The sequence below is a fragment of the Hyperoodon ampullatus genome (assembly GCF_949752795.1).
Source record: "Hyperoodon ampullatus genome assembly, chromosome: 3".
NCBI classification, from domain to species: domain Eukaryota; kingdom Metazoa; phylum Chordata; class Mammalia; order Artiodactyla; family Ziphiidae; genus Hyperoodon; species Hyperoodon ampullatus.
In genome coordinates, this window is record NC_136916.1 from 133,807,564 (window position 1) to 133,826,495 (window position 18,932).

The 18,932-nt window shown below is 39.6% G+C and overlaps 1 protein-coding gene across 3 annotated transcripts in view; it reads left to right on the forward strand.

Annotated features, from left to right (window-relative positions):
- SAMD4A (sterile alpha motif domain containing 4A) overlaps positions 1-18,932 on the forward strand; it is a gene marked incomplete at its 5' end in the record, with an annotated part of 229,801 nt that overhangs the window by 20,205 nt on the left and 190,664 nt on the right. The gene's annotated exons all lie outside the window — the stretch shown is intronic.

Below are 18,932 nucleotides of genomic sequence, written 5' to 3' on the forward strand. Positions count from 1 at the left end.
ATGGCTGACTCGGCCACCATGGTCACCACATTGAATGACTGTGCTGGGCATGGGAGATGTTCTGTTTACCTCATTGTCAAAGCGTTCATCAGGATGGTCTCCTTCCTCAAAGTTGTTTCCAGACTCCCCCCGCCGCCGTTTTTTGTTTCTTTACCCACAATAAAACACAGATTTGTTTTCATTGGAGAATGATTAGCACTCATATTCTGAAATGACAGAGAGTTATAGCATAGGAAGGTTTGGCTTTATTTTGGCATGTTTTAATCACAGTTCCAGTAATGTCCTCTTGGTTTATGCAGGATCTGACTCAGCCACTGGAGTTACCCTCAATCCCAGCAGAGAACTGGGTGTCATTCATGACTGCCCCTATGGCCCCTATGGGAAGGATTTCGTTCACTGGTTAGTGAAGCAGTTCCTTTGCATGGCGGTGTGGCGGAGCAGCTGAGAGTCCTCCTGAGAACATCCCCTGACCCCTCAGGGCTCGCTGGCACCCTGCAGTCACCTCCTTTACAGCATCTGTCGCAAGACCTTGTCATTGTTCATCTTCCAGACTAGTCAGTGTCTCAGTCACTTTTGTCCTCCAGCACTGAATATTGTGCCTGGACTCAAGTGGTTTTGCTACATTTTTGTTGAAAGAATGGATGAGTGAATACAAAGAAATTTAACTTATGGCTCTTGTCCAGACGGGGCTTACATCTTGGATGTGAGAAAAACCTAAATGCATAAAGACTGAGTAATAAAAACAGGACAAGATGATAATCCTAGTGCTGTTACCAACAGGTATGTGATAAAGGCCAGATGAGAGAAATAGATGTGTTACTTTTCAGTCCCTTACAGAAGACATGGGTTAGCTTAGCATCATCCCTTAGAAATGTATCACTGTGTAAAAATGATTTAAACTCTCTGAGCCTCAGTTTCCTCATCTGTGAAATGGAGTTACCTCTACAAGAGTCACAGGGCTGTTACCAGGATGAGGTGGGATCACCTATGTGTAAAGTACTTTGTAAGCTGAATCATGTTATATAAATGTGGGGTGACATTATTTTCAAATGACCAACTGAAACAATGGGATAAAAAGTTCGGGAACGTGGGTGTTTTAAGAGGTCCAGGAAAAGATAACCATGGGTTCTTTTTCAGGATTTCTGCTTGTTAGCAAGAGCTGAAATAAACACACAGTTCTAGTAATGAATACCAGCCACCTCTGGGCCTGGACCAAGGCCTGGATCTGATGATTCAACTGAGACTTGTAGCTAATGGCCCGGAGTCCCCACAGGCTGGCCTGGCTGTAACTTGTCAAAGTTCAATTTGTGTCCACTTTTATCCTTTTAATTGATTAGATCATTGAGTGCGCTCTCTTCCAGTTTGAAGGACTTCAGATGTCAGTGTTAAAGAATTTCTTTTGGGGAAAGTTACATGAAATGCTGTATGGTGACCACTATATCCCTGCCTGCAAATATTCTGGTATGAGAGTTCATAGAGCCATTGAAAGCATGCCACAGGGATTCTATACATGAATTGGCAGGTCTGGATTCTTTAAAAACTTGTGATAGTTAAGTTTTTATTTAAGCTTTATTATTATTATTATTATTATTTTGCGGTACGCGGGCCTCTCACTGTTGTGGCCTCTCCTGTTGCGGAGCACAGGCTCCGGACGCGCAGGCTCAGCGGCCATGGCTCACGGGCCCAGCCGCTCCACGGCATGTGGGATCCTCCCGGACCGGGGCACGAACCCGCGTCCCCTGCATCGGCAGGCGGACTCTCAACCACTGCACCACCAGGGAAGCCCCTAAGCTTTATTATTAAAGAGGTAACTTTTTCGTAAAAGTTATTATCCAACTTACAACATGCAGTGGGAAATCTTTGAGTATTTTTGTATACCTCAGCGAAACAAGAAAATAATTACACTCTGCTTTTTATTCTTTAATGTTATCTTCACCTTTACCTTTCACGGAACAAGCGTTAGTTGGAAAAGGAGAACAGTCTTTTGCTGTTGTTCTTGTTTGTTGTTTTTTTTAAACAAAACTTGCTGTTCTCACATTTTTGTTTTAGTGGCAGAATTTCAGTGTTAGCAAATTTTCCAGATTATTGTGGTATTTGCAGATGATCTGAGCACAGTTAAAATATTGAAACTGTGAGCTGTGAGATCAAAGTTGGATTTCGTGTGTGATTCTGATATTAAGGTGCTGATGAGTTACACGAAAATCACCGCGGTGCATATAGGTTTAGTTGGCAGTATTTTCGGTAGGAATAATCTGGACAAGAATTGCTGCTACTGGTGCTGCTGCTGGTTTTCTTTAAGATGCTCCCCCCTTTTCATTGAGAGAGAAGGATTCCCAGAGTTAAAATAGGAAATGCTGGAGTGTTTTGTTGAACTCCACAGGAAGTCAAATGGTTAGTGGTGTTCATGAGCTTCTCAGTCCTTGGATAGAGCAGATGTGTGTGTCTGTGTGAAGACAAATCAGGAGGTGACTTGCCGTCCCTGGTGCTCCCACATCCCCCTCTGCACACGACCAGCTTGGCACTTAGCACATTGGGTTGCACTTACTGTGTTAGCTAAGGAACAGTTCCAGGGTAAAGGAAGCTACAAAGAGATGACAACGAAATGCAACATGGGGTTCTGGATTGGATCCTGGATTGGGAAAAAAAATATTGCCGTGAAGGACAGTATTAGGACAATTGGTGAAATTTAAATGTGGGCTCTATCTACTATAGAGGATAATACTATATCAATTTTAAATCTTCTTAATATTATCCTTATGCCTTGGTCACATCAGAAAATGTCCTTATTATTAAGAGATGCATGCTGTAGTCTTTAGGGGTGAAGGGACATGATGTCTGCAACTTATTCTCAAATGGTTGTCGTATGTAAGGTGACAAAGATTAAGAACTGGTGAACCTTGGTGAAATGTATAAAGAACACATTTTTTAAAATAAAAAGTTCAACATGTTTACCTTTCTTAGTTCTTGATATCCTTCACTGAAACGTTGGCTCCAGGAAGGAAAGGCCTGTGTTTTTTTTATCACCCTTGTGTAGGTTGCCAGATAAAATACAGGATGCCCAGGTAACTTTGACTTGCAGATGAACCATGAATAGTGGGACATACTTATAGCACTTATACAAAAACCAAAAAAACAAAAAAAACCTGTTTGGTGTATCTGCAATTCAGAGTTAACTGGGGTTCCTGTATTTTTATTTGCTGCTTCTGGCAACCTTGTCCTGAACCAGCAGTGCCCCCAGTAGCGCCAGGGATGTATCTAGGAAATGTCCCCCCTTTATGGGGAATGAATGATATGGCTTTTCGGAATCCTGATCTGAAGGCTCCTATTAGGTAAAACCCATCATGTCTGAGCACGGAGCTGGGACTTTACCTGTTCTTGGACTTGATCTCCTCCCATCCTACTCCCTTTGATGGATCTTTTCTCTTTGAGCTGATGCGAGCTTTCTCCATTTCTCTGTAGTTGGTGGAGTCAGCTGGTTTACATTTTATACTAAGTTACCCACATCCTGACACTCCTGACAGCTTTAAGATCTTCTTCTAACACACTTGAGTAGAATGGATGCTGGAATCTGTTTTGACAGCTGTTGAAAACCTAGACTGTTGCTACAGCAGGTTAAAGAGGTTATTTGTAACACTGGTATTATTGTAACACTGGTATTATTCAGTGAACCTTTTGAAAAGCTGTGCACCCTGTTAAGGCAAATAGTATTTTATAGAATTTAAATGATTTTGATGTTCACGGTTAAATTATCAAATATAATGCTCCTAGGAATTATACATGTAGTAATATTTTCCATTAATTTTCCCCACCAATGTAGTAATAGTACATTACAATGATCTCTATTATCAGTGCCTTTTAAAATGCAGGTGTAGAGTCTTTAAAATACAGCTAGTCTATTGCCAGCTGTCCCATTGATAACCTTCCCTTTAAAAGTGACCTTTGAGCAATTTATAAAGAATGAATATTTATAGTATTTTCTTGTTGAGCTGCTAAAAGAGGGGTCTATGCAAGTAACAGGTGGCTTCAGTTGGCCTGCGTTCACTGAAATGTGATTCAAATAAAGCATTGCATTATTTTACCATTGGAATTGTGATTATGTGCTAGACTGACTTCATTTTTGGCAAATCGCATGTCAGTGTTGAGGTTTGGGTTTAGGGTAGGCTGTCTTGCGTGTGCAGGAACAGGAGAGCTTTGCAGATGAGACATAGCAGCTGAGGGATGAAATATCCAGGATCTTCTTTATGAAGCAGAGGAATTTTTACCAGAGGAGCTGTTGTTCTACTGGGCTTTAGGGGCAACTGTTCAGGTGAACCCTTTAGACTTAAATGTTCCTTGGTCTTAGCAGAGGGCTCTGTCAAATTAATTATCAGTGCAGTGCTTAGCACACAGTAGGCACTCACAGTAAAATTTGTTCAATAGAATGAAATAGATAGTTATGTTTAGGTTATTATTTAACTTTTTATATGATTTAATTACTTGAATTCGATCTTTCCGTTACTGCCCTTTACTCAATTGCTTGGCAACACACTTGTTAACATGTTTTCTGATTAAAATAAATGTTCCAATCTAAGTTTATTCTAGATAATATTATAATATAAGGAATTAGGGGCATTAAATGGATGAAATGGAATTTGTCACAAAAGCTATTTCTGAGAAGTCTATTTTAGTAAGCGTACTTTCTCCTGTGTCTGAAAAGATTTATTACTTTGTGCAAATCAGGTCCTAGCAAATTGGGTAGAAGAGTTTTTTTTTTTACAAACCAACATTCTTATAAGAAGAATTACGTTTCTATGGGGAAAAACTGAAAAAGAGAGATCACATAAATAACCCCTGTAATCTTATTTCTCATTTTCTCGAATATATTTGAGTCTTCTTTCCTACCATCACTACACAATTTTTTTTACACACATACACAAAATTAGGACCATATGAACATATTGTAGTGTTTATATGTAGTGTATACATGTGTTATATGCTGTTCTCTGAAAAAATACATTTAAACTGCCTTTTAAAACTTAATATACCATTCATATTTTAATGCATCACCATTAGTTTTTTTACAACAGTATTTTAATGACTATAGGATTTCATGGCATGGCTGTGCCATAATTTATTAAACCAAAGCCTTATACTTGGTCATTTAGGTTATTTCCAGTTTTTTACAATGCTGTGATAAGCAGCCTTTAAAGCACGGTTATTACTTTGGGATCCATGCCCAGAAATGCAAGTTCTGGTCACACATCCTTACAATTTTGTTTATAGTATATTAACCATATTGTCCTTCTGAAAGTTTGGGCAAATGACTGCTCCTGTGAACATTTAATTATTTAATTCTTGTACACTTTTTTCTACAATGGATATAATTAAAAGCAAGCAAAAGAAACCTATTTTTGTTAGGTTCTTATTTTCAGGTACATTTCTTTGATGATTTTTTTTTATATTTATGGTTCAATTATAGGTTTTATCCTTTCTTTCTGTCTCTTTTTCCATCAGGGCATTTGTTTTTACTTACTAATTTATGATCATTATCACATATATATATTTTTTCTTTCCAGTTTGTATAATGTGATTTGATGTCCGGAAGTTTAGGATTTTGATGCAGTCAGTCTATTGGTAGGAAAAGGATTTTTGAGAGCAAGTGATATTTCTATCAAAAGCTTATTTTCTCCTCCTGTGTGGTATCATTTAGTTTTCCAGAAGGAAGGAAGAGGAGCTGCTCAGTTTTAGTTTAATTCCTTCAGAAGAGTTTTAAGTTACTAAAATGTATACAACTTATGTATTAAGAATTAAGATATGCCTGTATTTGCGTTGTTTGAATAGTATACCCAAAAGCTCAAATTAGTACTTTCATCCTAGAAAGTTCTCATTTTGGAGTTTGGTCCATTTTATATCAAGGCACATTAAAGGTGGGACAAGAGTTAAAATGGATGAGTGATTCATTGTGTGTGAAATTTTCTGAAGACAGAGTAATTTACATACTCATCTATCAGGAATGCCCAGACTTGGGGATGGTAACAATGACTGCAATAGGCCTGTCACAGCTGATGACTTTCTGATTCATAGACACCTACTGGGTCAAAAAGCCTCATGCTTTTCACTCCAGGGATGGAATTTTGTAGCCATATGTGGTATGAATACTTTGGTTAGATTTTCCATGTTGATATTTTTCTGTCCATTCTGAATCAGATTTGTGCTGCCATATAAGTAGCAAGACTCAACTCTATGTGAAATTATTTCAGAAGCCAAGCGATATTAACATCAGTTAAGCCAGTGATTCTCAATGTGGGGAGTATGCGTGTCCTTCCAGAAGGTAATAAGGTGACTTGTGTCGTTCATTCACTAACTAATTTTATTTTGTGCCTATTCAAAACTATATTTTTGGTAAGAAGCGACACCTGTGGTGTTAGAAGCTGAGATCCCACAGTATACAAGACATAGCCCTTTCCTTAATTTGAAAGCAAAGTCCATTGCTTTGATTTGTTTTAATCATGATAGCTTCATTTTAATTTTCAAAGGCAGGAATTCCCTCTTTCCCTAGATGTCTGTGTGGCTCATTTCTTCGTGCCCTTCAGGTCTCTGCTCATATGTCTCCTTCTCAGAGAAACCTTCCTGACCACCTTCTCTAAATCTCTTACCCTGGTTTCTTTTATTCACCGTGTTCATCACCATATGACATATTAAATTATGTATCTGTTTATCATCCAAACCCCCCTCTAGAATGTAAAGTCCATGAAAGAAGGGTGTTGTCAGTTTTGTTGACTGCTTTCCCACCCCAGCATCAGAAACAGAACATGGAATATAGCAGGCACGCAATAAGTATTTGTTGAATAAATTAATTCACTGAATATTTGCATGCCTGTGATGTGCTGGCACTGTAAGTGGTGATAAATGCTATGAAGAAAAATAAAGCAGGGTAAAGAGACAGAGAGATCTTAAAAATGTCTATCTTAAAAGGGTCTGAGTTATAAGGCAGGGAGACACTGATTAGACAGCCTTATCTTCCCTCTTCTTTCTCCTGAGTGTCTTTGCATCCTCCCCCTCCCAGCTGTGTCATGGCCACTCTGTTAGTTGTGCCGAGGCTTTCTAAGGCGTGACATTACATTCTTTTCATGCCTCACTCCAAGTGGGCCTTCCCACTTGAGTAACATGAAAACCCAAGTGTGGTCAGCTCTTGAGTTTGTATTTCCCAGACCCTCAGGTGACATGCTTTCCAGCAGCTAGCTTAGAAGTAGCCAAAGGTTGCCTTCGGATTTGAGAGAAAGTTAGATGTTAGTAAGTGTTCAAGGCTGCTTTTATTATAGTTTTCATTTTTTTGCATAATAATCATGTGATTCTGAACTTAAGTTCTTTGAGAGATGCATAATAGAAAGACTTGCAAGTTTTAAGTCAGAGTTCCTTATCTCAGACCTTCCCTTTCCCCACTTGCTTCTGTAGCTTGTCATTCAAACCTTCTAAGATCTCAGCTAGTGTCTCTCAAAGGCAAAGTGGTAGCACCCAAAGAGGATGGATGAGGGCTGTTCTTTGGTTATCACCATGACAGGATTTTAGCACCTGTCATGGGATACCCAACATCCTGCAAGACATGAGACAGGAGACAGTTTTTCCCATGAGAAAAATGTCCTGCCCAGGTGCCCCTAGCATAAATGCTGATTCTTTCCCAGTCCTTCTCAACAAGGGTGGTCATGGCCTCTATGGGGTACTTTAGAAACCTGTGAGATAGTGTTGGTTTTCACAATATTAGGGGGTGGTACGCTACTGACATTTAATGGGTGTGGCCAAGGAGGCTAGAAGTCCTGCAATGCATGGGGCAGATGTCCACCTTGGAGAATTTCCCTGCTTCCCACTTGAATTTCCAATGTCCACCAGGCAACAGGGAAGTGAAAAACCCTACTGATAATTATCAGAGCCTACAACCAACGCTATAAGCAAAAGGTACTTTTGCACAACTTGGCTGGAGGTCTGTATTTTTTTTTCTTCTGGACTTTACCTAGAGTCACCTTCCACACTGGCACCATTACTTGTGGTTTGTAACTGGCTATCAGTTGGTGTGCATAGCTGTTGCATTCATAGTGATTGTAGGATAGGGGCGAGGATCTGACCACTTCATTTTGTCTTCTGGAGATCTCGTGTCTGAAAATGTACATATTGTAATGTATATTCTACCATTATAAATTATTTTCCTTTTATTTCTCCTTTATATTGCAGCTAGATCGTAACATTGATTTATTAGAATTGCCTGTGCATTACGTTATATTACCTGTGATGTTCATTACAGATTATAAAGGGGGCATGGAGTCTGATGAGCTTGAAAACCTTCACTCTAACCTAACAGAGGTTACATTTCTTACTACTCCTCTACAGGAACCCTGTTTCAGGCAAAGTTATTTGCTCTGAGTCCCACAGTTTCTTAACTACTGTAGCACTTGTAAGAACTCCTCATTCAACACTTGTCTGCAGCCCAGTGGCATCAGGTATCTTTTTATGTTTAAGTTATCTCCTTGAATAGCTTGCAAGCTTCAGAGGGTCCACTTGACCCAGTCTTTTCGTCCCATGCAGTGCCTAGGAATGCTTGATGTTTCGCCAGCTCTCGCTCATGGGCTGCACTCTCTTGTCTTCTTTCCTTTCCCAAATATGAATTCTTTCCTGTCTGTCATTTTGCTCATTACAAAAGTAAAGCACATTCATTGTTAAGACATTTAGGGAAAAGTAAAAGAAGAAAATAATCATCATTACTGATCTGCCACCCAGAGCCACTCACTGCCTATCATTTTAGAGCATTTCCTTTCAAGCTGTTTTCTCTGTGTATATCTATGTTTTTAACAAAATTAGAACCATGTACTTTATATGGTTTGTATTTGGCTTACCCCCTGCTTACTTCACTTAATGCTATATCACGAGAATTTTCCTTCGTTACTAAATAGTCTTAGGAAACTATTTATATAAAACAGGTTTTACTGAAAATTTTAGACATACAAAAAATAGAACAGTATGATAAATTCCTAGATACCCAGCATTCAGCGTCAGTAACATCAGCATTCTGCCATTCTGAATATGTGTTTTTTTGTTTTTTTTTTTGCGGTATGCGGGCCTCTCACTGTTGTGGCCTCTCCCATTGCGGAGCACAGGCTCCGGACGCGCAGGCTCAGCGGCCATGGCTCACGGGCCCAGCTGCTCTGCAGCATGTGGGATCTTCCCGGACCGGGGCACGAACCCGTGTCCCCTGCATTGGCAGGCGGACTCTCAACCACTGCGCCACCAGGGAAGCCCCTGAATATGTGGTTTTAAATGGATGCATACCATTCCATTGTTTGGATGATACATAATTTATTTAAGCATTTCTCTGTTATTGTAAATTTAGATGATTTCTACTTTTCTATAATTATAGAGGCTTACGTTTTTGTTCTTCTTGTCATAATTATTATTCGTGCTTCCTGGTTAACCTAATTAATTTCTTCATGATTAAGTAACTATGATTATTATTAGTTTTGTATTCTGGGATTTGTATTATATTTCATATCTGTGGCTGGTTTCATTGTCATTTTTCTTTTCTCCATCCATCAAATATTTCTTGTTCTAGCCAGAATGAGTCTCAAATGAATTACAGTAACAAGTTATGTTTCTCTATTCATTTTTTTTTTTAGAGAAAAAAACTCCTGAAAACTGGCAATGTAAAAGAATGGTACTTACTTTCTAGATAATTTAAGAGACACTTGCAAGAAGGAAGGAGAAAATGGTTTCAGGAGAAACAATATCTGGTAAATTATAGTCTTTGCCCAATGGAAATTTATTTTACAAATACTTAATTTTGCTTAATTTTGATTGAAAAATGGCCCCTCTTATAGGCTGGAATAGTGACCATCTACCTAAACTAAGGTGCCCCTGAACCAGTATGTATAAGTGTTTTTATCCAGCTGATTTAAGTTTGTATTTTAACAAGTATATTTGGTATTAATTTAAAAACCCAGCATCTTTAAATGGAAAGGACCTACATACAGCTTCTCTTTAAAAAGGTAGTTTCTCAGGCAGTGGAGAGAGATGGTTTTCTTAGATCTGGCCCATTGTGAGCTGTGGGAGAAGGAGCAAGTGGGAGACAATTGGATGGGTGGTAGGATTACTAGTTCCCTGTGAAAGCGAAGGAAGGATTACTGTTGCCCTAGTTCTGATGGGATTTCTTCTGCAGTATCTGCTGAAATTTCTAGACCAGATCATATACAGGAAGATGACTCATGTACCTACCTACTCTAAGAAATGACTGTTTCTTGTATTACAAAGTAAAATACAGTTGCTGTAAAACAAAAAGTAGATTTTCAGATTTTTATAATAGATATGTATAACATAGAAAGCAGAAGTCTCCCATACCCATACCCCTTGCCACTGAATGACCATGCTAGCAGTGCTGAGTATGCTCATCTTGATTTCTCCATGCCCATATTAGCATATATTGTATGAATAACATACAGAAAAGAAATGCTACTTTTTTTTTTTTTTTTTTTTTTGCGGTATGCGGGCCTCTCACTGTCGTGGCCTCTCCTGCTCCGGACCTGCAGGCTCAGCGGCCATGGCTCACGGGCCCAGCTGCTCTGCAGCATGTGGGATCTTCCCGGACTGGGGCACGAACCCGTGTCCCCTGCATTGGCAGGCGGACTCCCAACCACTGTGCCACCAGGGAAGCCCAGAAATGCTATCTTTTAAAATGCTTGTGTTAATTTGGTAATCAGTAACTGTCCAGACCTTTGACGTATAGAGACCACATGCAGTTTCTCCTGGTTAGAGGTAAGATGCTAAGTACAAATAACAGGACAGAACTTGTTAGGTATAGAAAACTATAGCAGAAGGGAGAACGTAAGAAAAGGAAGGAGTTAAGAGCCCAATATTATTATTCAGAGGTTAGATTTTTATTGCTGAATCAGATTTAATTGGTGGTTGTACTTTTTCCCTTGGGAACACATTAAAATAGTCACTATGACAAGATGACTAAATCATGAATGAATGGAAAATATTAAGCTAGTCTCAGTCATACTAACATATCAGCAACTTGTTGGAGCTTAATTTTTGCATTGCAGTTTAAGTGACAGGAATGTACATTGCCAACATTAGGACTTTTAATTTTGGGAACACTGCAAATAATGAATTTCACAAGGTCTATTTCCAGTTTAGGGCCAACCATGAATGATTATATTGCTACTCTAATAGGTGTTTAAATAATGAAAACAGTAGAATTTCTGTATGTGAAATACCACTTTGTTCATTCATTAAAAAAAAAAGCCTACTCTGTGCCATGAGCTATACTCAGTATTAGAGAGAGAAACTTATAAGACTTGCCCCTGTCACTCTCATCTCCCTCATCCTTCATGTCCCAACACAGAGGTCACCTATGATGTCCAGCCCTTTTAGCTCTACAGACTGACTTAGCAGATTCCTCATTGATGTTCTCACATTTGGACACAGCCTACTAAAGCATTATCTCATTGTCTTGTAAATAACATAGATACTGAGTTCTCTGAGGTCAGGGACCTCATATCTCATAGCCTCAGAGTCAGAATGGATACATAGTTGGTGCTAAATGTATATAGATTAATACATAGTTACTGAATAAATGACTGAAAAGTTCTCTAAAAATGAAATGAAAAATCTAGTAATGTTGACTAAAATCTTTACCTTCCTAACTACAGTACAAGGGGTCAAGAAACAGTCTTGAGAGGAGTAGTGTCCCTCTTAATGCAGATCTTTAGCGTATGATACTTTTTTAAATTAATTTTTATTGGAGTATAATTGCTTTACAATGTTGTGTTAGTTTCTGCTGTACAGCAAAATGAATCAGCTAAACATATATCCCCTCTTTTTTGGATTTCCTTCCCATTTAGGTCACCACAGTGCATTAAGTAGAGTTCCCTGTGCTATACAGTATATTCTCATATGTTGTCTATTTTATACATAGCATCAATAGTGTATATGTGTCAATCCCAATCTCCCAATTCCTCCCCCCACCCATACATTTGTTCTCTAATGTATGATATTGATACTTGAATATTAAGATAACTGGATTAAGCATTGCTCCTAAAAGTGTTTTTGGGGCGATCTTGGTTCCCCGACCAGGGATCAAAGCTGCGCCCCCTGCAGTGGAAGTGCGGAGTCCTAACCACTGGACCACCAGGGAATTCCCTGCTCCTAAAAGTGTTTAATGGGGTTAAATGGGAAGAAAAGTTTCAATATAACATGTCTTAATGACACATCTCTTTCAAAATTATTTTAAAATTATTAACCATCTTATGTGGGCATTTCAAGAAAACATAAGAAAAAGATCTTTGCCCTATGGAGCATATATGATTTCTAAATTTTATTTCTAGTGGGAGAATACCATTTTTTGCCTTTCCTGTTACCTGTTCCAGAGTGGGACTGGTAATCTAAGGATTTTAGCAATTCAGAACTGTGATTTAGAAATTAGAGTTCATGTAAGGTTCAAGAATTAATATCTTTTAAAGCTAGAAAAAATAGAGTCAAGGTAGCCTCACCTCTTTCCCCTGTGGAATCAGACTTGTAGGTGTGGAAGGGAGGAATCTTGATCTTGTCTGTTTAATATCATAAGTACATCGTGGTATGTGATATGGGAAGATGTGCCAGTCAGGTCCTGGCAGGAAAGAGATTGGCTCCCTCAAAAAGGGTAATGGAGGAAATAGAGGGACTCCTAACAAAATCTAGGCAGAGGTCAGGGAAATCAACAAAACTTGGCAAAGCATCCTAGAGTTAACAATAGAAAGCCATTGTCACTCCTTGGTCCTAAGGAGACAAGGACAGAGAGAATCTCTTGTAACTTGTAAGAGGTTTAGCTGTAGGAAAGTTCTGCCTGACAGGAGCTGTGGGCTTTCAGGGGAAGATTGCAGCAGCAGGAACTGGGGGATAAATACCCCAGCCTTTCTCTCTTCCCTTCCTTTGGTTTCCTGCTGGCCATTCCACTGGATGACCCAAGTAAACCCCAGAGATCAGGGAGCCAAGAGATGTAGGCTGAGGAGGGTGGCCTCCTCGGTCACAGAGCAAGGTAAGAAGGAGGGGGGCATGGATCTGGAGGGGCAAATGGAGAATATCCAGCCAGGGAGGAAAGTCTTTAAGTTATAAAAAGTAGTCTTCCCTGTTCATAGCATTCCTGTGTTCATTTGAAGGGTTAACTGGTGTGCTTCATTTGTTAGGATTTTTTTCTTGCAGACTAACCTGTAAATCAGATGTCATGAAAGGGAGCCCCATGTGGAAGAGTTTTGTTTGGGTTACAGTATTTTCTTTAAAAAAAATCTATATTGTCTTTGGGGAGATCCACATCAAAATGTGAGTTTTTTACTTCTTTTGGCAAATGGAAAATTTGGGAGCATTGAGCATGCAGTCCTGTATGGAAACAATCTGCTAAGCCTAGTAGTAGCTACCCCTTTAGACAGGTAGGAGCTCTTCACTTTGCCTCAATCCCCACCATTCCCTATTGTGGTCTTAAACCCACATTGCTTCTGCCTGGTCCCTGTAGACATTTGAGTTCATGAACCTGGCTTCAACAAAGCAATTTAGAGAAGGAAGGACAGATGAGTCACACAATCTAGAAGGAGAATGAACTATGTCTTGGAAGACACACTTCTCTACAAAGGAAATAGAAAGACAGGGAGACCAATCTTGTCCCTAGAGACACAGTCTGAGTGTTAGACTAACTAGGAGAAGGTTTTTCATAGATGAATGAAGTTCAGTTTTACTCTTTTAGGTCAGTCTCTAAGTTTTCTTTTAAACGTTTCATTCTTTTCCATAGAGCAACGGTTGTTGAATGGCATGTGTTCCCAGCTCATCCCTTATTTCAGAACAAGGGCGTGCTAGGGAAAGAGAAAGGCTGAGGTGGGGCCCAGGGGACCCTGAACCAGAGGGAAGATGAGGAGACTCTGGAAATGGGGAGAGGAGCCTTTCTGCTCTTTGGTCCATTCTTTCCTCCTAACGGCTTCTCTGTCCCTTCACAAGAGCTGGGTACATGCTGGGGCCCGAATGAATGGACTCATAGTTCCCCTCTCCTTAAGCCTGAAGATTGGCTATGTAATTTTAAAAATTGTGGTAAAACATACATAACATAAAATTTACCATTTTAACCATTTTTAAGTGTATAGTTCTATGGAATTAAGTACATTCCCGTTGTTGTACAACCATCACCACCAGCCATCTCCAGAACTCTTTGTCTTTCCCAAAGGGAAACTCTGTGTGCATGAAACCCTAACTCCCCATACCTCCTCCCCCAGCCCCTGGCAACCAGCATCCTACTTTTGTCTCTATGAATGGGATTACTCTAAGTACCTCATATAAGTTGAATCATCCAATATTTGTTCTTTTGTGTCTGGCTTATTTTATTTAGCACAATATTTTCAAAATGTATACATGTATCAGGATTTCCTTCCTTTTTAAGGCTGAATAACATTCCATTTGTATGTACATAGCACAGTTTGTTTATCCATCCATCTGTTGATGGACATTTAAGTTGTTTCTACCTTTGGCTATTGTGAATAATGTTGCTATGAACATAGGTGTACATACATCTGTTCAAATCCCTGCCATCAGTTATTTTACTTTTTAAAAAATTTAATTAAATCAATTTATTTATTTGGCCACGCCATGCAGTGTGCAGGATCTTAGTTCCCTGACCAGGGATCGAACCCGTGCCCCCTCCAGTGGAAGCATGGAGTCTTAACCACTGGACCACCAGAGAAGCCCCAACTATTTGTTATTTTAAACATTACATAAGTAATCCATGTAAAACCCACACAAACTGTAGAAAACTTGAAAGATACAGATAAAATATAAAAGCAACCATGGATGACCCCAGCATCATCAAGGATGATGATGATAGCATGTGTGTGACCCTCGCTGTGTGCAAGGCCCTCTGCTAAATAGGTGCTTTACCTTTTTATTCCTCATAATGGCTTATGAGGTAGTCATGATTGTTCTTCTCATTACAAATGAGAAAAGTGAAGCACAAAGAAGGTTAAAATGTTTAAGATTATACACAGAAAATGGCACATCCAGTATTCAAACTCAGGCAGTTTGGTTCTGGAGTCTTTGCCTAATATAACCATTATGTTATCCTGTCCACCAAGGCTAATTGCAACATAGCCACAGCCTTCTAAAGTTTCCCCCTGCAAATATATGCATATAGCTATGTGCATACACACAATGAGGTAATACTGTATACGTCCTCTTTTATAATTGGCTTTCTGTATTCAGTAATAAAAGCAAACGTCAACATCTTTAATGATTATGTAGTGGCCAATCTTATGAAGATATCATGATTGTTAAATATTGTTATGACAGAAAAAAATATAGTTTTGTCTCAGTTTTTCACTATTATAAAATACTGTGCTGTACTTTTTTTATGCACATATTTTCAAACACTGATCCTCATCTTTTCCTTAGGAAAAATAGTTTTACTATGTCAAAAGTTATTTTTTATCTCTCTCTCTTTATAAAAATTGCTTTATTTTTCTGATTTTAAAAGAAACACAAGCTCATGGCAAAAAATAAGTAAATCAAGACAAAGCAGAGAAGAAGATAAACAACCTGTTTATTAATATAAACAATACTGTCAGGAACATCCTGTTACTCACACTTTTGTGTACTTACCCTGATTTCTTTAGCATAAATTCCTAGGAGAGGAATTGCTGGGGTAATGCACATTTTTAAAAAAATTTTATTTATTTATTTTTGGCTGCGTTGGGTCTTTGTTCCTGCATGCAGACTTTCTCTAGTTGCAGTGAGTGGGGGCTACTCTTTGTTGCAGTGCATGTGCTTCTCATCACTGTGGCTTCTCGTTGCAGAGCATGAGCTCTAGGTGTGCGGCCTTCAGTAGTTGTGGCACATGGGCTCAGTAGTTGTGGCTCACGGGCTTAGCTGCTCCGCGGCATGTGGGATTTTCCCGGACAAGGGCTCGAACCCATGTCCCCTGCATTGGCGGCAGATTCTTAACCACTGCGCCACCAGGGAAGCCCCTGGGGTAATGCACATTTACATTTTTGATAGATATTCTCAAATAATATACCTATTTTTAAGATGTTTAATTTCTATTGTCATATTGACCTATATTTCTGGAGTAATAGCCACTATTCAAAGAAGTGAGGTCTCAGATATGGACATACATAAGCCAACATAAAGTCAACCTGTTACGTAGGTCAACCTGTAGTGTGACAGGAACACACTACATTTTTATCTACTAGAGCCATCATTATAAATAATCTCAGCACCTTAAATTATCTTTGTTAAAGTATAGGTGGGAAAATTGGAGCCCATAATTTTTTAAATGTTTAATCTTTATTTTTACAGATTCTTCGAAGTAAAATTTACATGCCATAAAATTCACCCATTTGAAGTGTACAATTCAATGATTTTTAGCAAATTTACAGTTGTGTAATCATTACCACAGTCCAATTATAGAATATTTTCATCACCCTGTAAAAGATTCTTTGTGCCCGCCCTTAATTCCAGGCAACCACTAATCTACTTTCTGACTCTATTGTTCTGTTTTTTTTTGTTTTTTGTTTTTTGTTTTTGTGGTACGCGGGCCTCTCACTGTTGTGGCCTCTCCCCTTGCGGAGCACATCATGCGCAGGCTCAGCGGCCATGGCTCACGGGCCTAGCCGCTCCACGGCGTGTGGGATCTTCCCAGACCGGGACACGAACCCGTGTCCCCTGCATCGGCAGGCGGGCTCTCAACCACTGCGCCACCAGGGAAACCCTGTTCTGTTTTTAATATAAATGGAATCCTACAATACGTGGTCTGGTTTGTTTCACTTAGCATAATGTTTTCAAGGTTCCTCCATGTTGTAGCATGTATCAGTACTCCATTCTTTTTTTAATGGCTGAATAATATCCCGTTGTATGGAAATATCACCTCTTGTTTATCCATTCATCAGTTGATGTGGAGTCCAAAAATTTTGCGTAAAAAATTTTTTTCTTTGTAGTACGAGCAGATTTTTTAAAAACATTGTAGTGCTTGGGTTGTATCAAGAGAAACGGGCTCCAATTTCTATGATAAAAGATTTAGAATTAGAAGAATTGAGTTCTAATTCTGGACCAGGTATTTCCCTGTCTATATGATCTTGGACAGGTTACTTGGCTTGTCTTAATTTTCTCACCTATTCAGTGATGAAGAATGCCATAATTGACTCCCAGTATTATCATAAAAATTAAATGAGAGGGCTTCCCTGGTGGCGCAGTGGTTGGGAGCCCGCCTGCAGATGCAGGGGGCGCGGGTTCGTGCCCCAGTCCGGGAGGATCCCGCGTGCCGCGGAGCGGCTGGGCCCGTGGGCCATGGCCGCTGGGCCTGTGCGTCCGGAGCCTGCGCTCCGCAAGGGGAGAGGCCGCGACGGTGAGAGGCCCGCGTAACGCAAAAAAAAAAAATTAAATGAGATAATACCTAGGTGAAAATATAGAGTACTTTGTAAACTACAAAGCAATATACAAATATACCCATATCATCAATAACAGCAGTAATACTATTCCTAAATTTTTCAGGTAGCGTTCCTTCTGATTAGTCCTCAAATTACAGGTTAATTAGTTCAGTGGACATCCCATTAAAACTCTGTGCCTCTTTTCTTCTTAAAACACTGGGGTTTCTCCATTCGAACTAAAAATTTCAGGAGAATTTATGGACTTGTAGTCTTAGATCTTGGAGAGAAGAGACATGTACTCCTGCATACTCCCAGATCATTAATCCTACTTTTATTCTACTCCAAACCTTGTACCACATCATTTCCTAATGCCAGACTGGAGTGAGTAATAACAACCTTTTGGCAGATCAGATTTCAATTTTAAAATCCAGGAAGCAAAGCCGTGTCCTGGCCTTTCTTCTTTTTAAATTATAGCCAAATGTTCCTTTTCTGTTTTTAGGCAAGTGAGATGCCTGGTTTCTGCCAGACCAAAGGGGAGCCAGGCCCCTCCTCTGTACACATCACTGTCATAAACCCAGGCATTCTGGTGAGGCAGCTACTTATGAAATAATATTGCAGCATTAAGTGCCCACACCTGAAATTAGGATCTTTGGAAGACATTTTCCAGGATGATGTTGCTCTTATTACGGGTTTCGTTTTTCTGTTTGTTCCTAAAAAAGTCTTTATTAAGTTCACCCAGTACTTACGTTGACCTAGCTGCTTGGAATCTGGTGAACTATCAACAGGATGTGATTTCTCTCAGAATTTGTTATTCTGCTGGTACTGTGCTGTGGTGTTTTTGTGACTTGAGTTAGCCACCAGAGAACCCCTGCTCTTTACTTTCTAGACTAACGTGATTTCTCTCTGTTGCCCAGAACTTTGGGCTGGTATCTCTCAAGTAACTGGTTTAGCATGTGAAGCTTATTAAAAGCATGCTACTGACAAATAATATGGGTCTTGCCTGGAGGAGCTATTGTAGAGCCCTTTTCCTGGTAAGATTTCAAGGCAGTGTCCTTCATTTTCTTAGCAGAACATCAGCCATCAGTATCCACACACTGCACTTGAAATGCTCATCACAACCTTAATCCTTCCTTGAGGAAATAGTCTGCAGGGCAGGTTGGTCATCAGTTACTCCAGTTCTCCAAGAGCTACCGTTTTGCCATGTTAGTACCAGAGACCAGCTTGCTTAGACTATGCTAACTCAGCTGTGCACAGATCTGGGTTTCAGCATCTGGGCTTTGGCTTCTTCCAACAGTTCAAGGAGGAAATGGCCACCTGGCTTCAGCTGAAGTCCCCCTTCCTTATTTTATGGAGGGATTATGCCATAAATTCCTCTTTGAGCTCAGCAGTAGACAATGGACTGTCCCTTCTAACAAATCCATCTGCTTCCACATTTACGAAATTGAGAATTCCTAACCTATCATGTTTCCTTTTTAGCTGTGACTTCCTAAGCTGAGAGCCAAAATTAGTGCTTCGTTACAATAACTCTCATCTCTATTT